Source organism: Ips typographus, linkage group LG4 (assembly GCF_016097725.1).
Source record: "Ips typographus isolate SLU linkage group LG4, UJ_Ityp_2.0, whole genome shotgun sequence".
NCBI classification, from domain to species: Eukaryota; Metazoa; Arthropoda; class Insecta; order Coleoptera; family Curculionidae; genus Ips; species Ips typographus.
The window spans coordinates 3,868,244-3,871,085 of NC_138425.1; the positions used below are offsets into that span (position 1 = coordinate 3,868,244).

At 35.9% G+C, this 2,842-nt stretch overlaps 1 long non-coding RNA gene across 1 annotated transcript; it reads right to left on the bottom strand.

The window, feature by feature from the left end:
- Positions 1-306: 306 nt before the first annotated feature.
- On the bottom strand, positions 307-869 carry LOC145728362 (uncharacterized). Its single transcript, XR_014178071.1, has 3 exons — positions 743-869; positions 614-681; positions 307-550 (listed from the first exon to the last, which is right to left on the bottom strand). It is a non-coding gene; the product is annotated as an uncharacterized LOC145728362 (long non-coding RNA).
- Positions 870-2,842: the final 1,973 nt, after the last annotated feature.

Sequence of the window (2,842 nt, forward strand, 5' to 3'; positions counted from 1 at the left end):
CCGTCGAAAGCTGTTCGATTACATAATTGCAACAATTGTAACATTTGTGCATTTTGCTCCACTGATGTCTTAATAGTAACCCAGTACTTGTCATCTCTGCTATCTTCACTTTAGCTTCAGCATCTGAACATGTTTCCACCAATTATCCTGGTGGTCTCGGTTTTCTCCATAATTTTGGATTTTTTAATTTTTTGGTACATTTTTATAAAATCATGAAATTTTGATTTCGGCATAGACTTGCCATTAATGTCTTTTGAATCCCTTTTCTGAATTGTTGACCTTCACTGGATGGCCATAATAAAACACAATTTTAAAAGTCTTTATTCTTCACAAGATGGCGTTTCAACATATCGTAAGAAAGACAAGCTAAATGATTTTCAAAATGCTCACTTCTTTGTCAAAAGCTTCTTTTTGTGGTAATGTGGTGGAATTAAACTCCGTCTTCTTGTGAATAGACGAGAATTTGATGACTTCAGAAGTAGGCTTTCTTTGGATGTCTACTCTTTGGTCTTTTATTGTCACTAGCAGGCCACAAGCCACAGTTATCTTTCTGTAAAACATTTAAGGTTAAGAAATTTAAGAAATAGATCAGATTCTCTCTTCAGTCCATTACCCTATGAGGATCTGGTGGCATTAAGTGTAGTCTGGCTGATCACTGGTCTCGATCCTGGGCTATGTGAACTGCAGGCCCAGATATAAAAATAATAAGTATATAATAATAAATAGAAATATAAGTACAAACCTCAAACTTTCCCTATCTGCGTCCTAATTTTTGCAAGCATAGAACGGAATTATCAAGAGTTGATAGAATGTGACAGAAGAAGCTGACAATGGCGGGTTTCTGTCACATTCTACAAACTTGATAGATGATAACTATTTTCTCTGGTTTCAAGAATACGCACCCTAAACTCTCCAACTGACTAGGGTTTCTAAGCATCCTCCCGATTGACAGTTTCATCCATAGATCTAGATTACACGAGAAAGAAAAGATAGTTCCAATTTCTTTTTATAATACAAGTAACAACAAAAATACATTGCAAAGTGTCCCAAACAAAAAATATAGTTAAGATTAGTAGGCATCGAAGATTCTTTTGCTCAGAAATACGTATCAGTATAAACGTGGCTTTAGCTCCTCAGAAAGGAAGAACAATTCAATTTTCAGCAGAACAAAAACCTTTAGAGTGAATAAAGATTCAGTGCATTACTCTATTGAACTGAATTGTCTGATGGTGAGCATAATGTATACGATGTAGAATGAGCATGGTTACTCAAAAGTGGAAAACCACTATTCATTTTTTTTATCATAATAGGCTTAGCTAAGGGATTGTTCATTAAGCAGGCAGAAACTTGATCACTTGCTCCTGTAGCTTTCCAATTCCTCCATAAAAATAATATTCCAAGAAGTCCTAGCTGCTATTATTCCTATATCATCGAGTTCCTGTTCTATATTTTCAAAATTAATTTTTCTGCTGAAATATTTTGGATAATTAACCATCACAGCGACATCAACTGCTCATCTTCTTCTTTTGTGTATTAAATTGGTAAGTTTCTCTGTCTGTACCAATGAATGTTTGAAATTTCTTTACCTGTTATATGTGTAGAATTTTATAATACAACAAAAATTTGATTGCACCGTGAGTAATATTATATCACAACTTTTGGCTTTTTCTTCTAAAGCGTATGCACGTAAGGCACCGTTCTGCTTGTTTGGTTGCTTTCGCCCACTTTTAACATTCAACGCAAATAACGTTACTTTAATTTGATTAAGCAGCTACTTAGGACAATAAAAACGCTTGAGTGTGCGAGGCACGCGTCCGAAACATTACGCATTTGAATGTTGGTAGAAGAAGTGGGTAATAATTAATGTAGGCAAAGTGCGAGACCACTGCAAGGTGCAGCACTTGCACACTTCCTACATGTATAGACCAGCTTGCAGGTCATTCGACCGCTACTTCCTTCCGCGACACACGACATGTTAACTGCAAAAAACTTTTTGTTGTAATGTTTAAAATCACCCCTTACGCCTCTGTAGTCAAGAGCCATAACGTTAGTGTTTCAATTGAATAATCTAGTTATAATAGTAGGGTATAAGTGATTGTAATTATATGGTGTCTATTACAAGAGTCATGACAAGTTCAGATACGTTGTTGGGCACATTTTTTCCTATTTCTCCATTCGAAATCAAATTGATATGTTTCTCACCCCCTGTAAAGACAGAAGTCAATTAATCCAGCCTATTACCATAATTTTTAGTTTGATAGCTGAGACCACCTATCAATTATCAACCACCTCTGGGAGAAAGAGCCATTTTCTTCATACCCGCTGTGTAATTTATAGACATTTTAGAAAATCCAGAAGGTACGTTTATCTATTAAATGGCATGTCGTGCTAGTGTTAAATAAATTACCATTTTTGAAATATTTTCCGAGCGGCCAAGAGGTAAACGAATTAAGAGCGCGGTGGTTTCCTGAAAGTACGTCTTAAATACTTAATGGACGAGGCAATTTTTCTTTTCACAGTAATAACACATAAACCGAAAACAATGCGTGCGGATGATACTTAAATTTTTACGATCCGACCTGCCAAAAAAGTTATGGTCCTTCGAATATTGCGAGTTTAGGTACTACTTGGAGCGGTTTTCTTTTCCGGCATTATCTCCGACCTACTTCCAGTTTAATGAAGTTTTGTTTCACGGCTTCCCTTGGTATGCTCATTAAAGGTGAGACCGCTAATGAGACAGAGCACACAGTTTCTACTTGATGATGCATCTTAACACTATAATGAAAACATACACGGATGTTGTATATAGTGAATTGGGTCCAATAATGTATTTTAAAGAAGT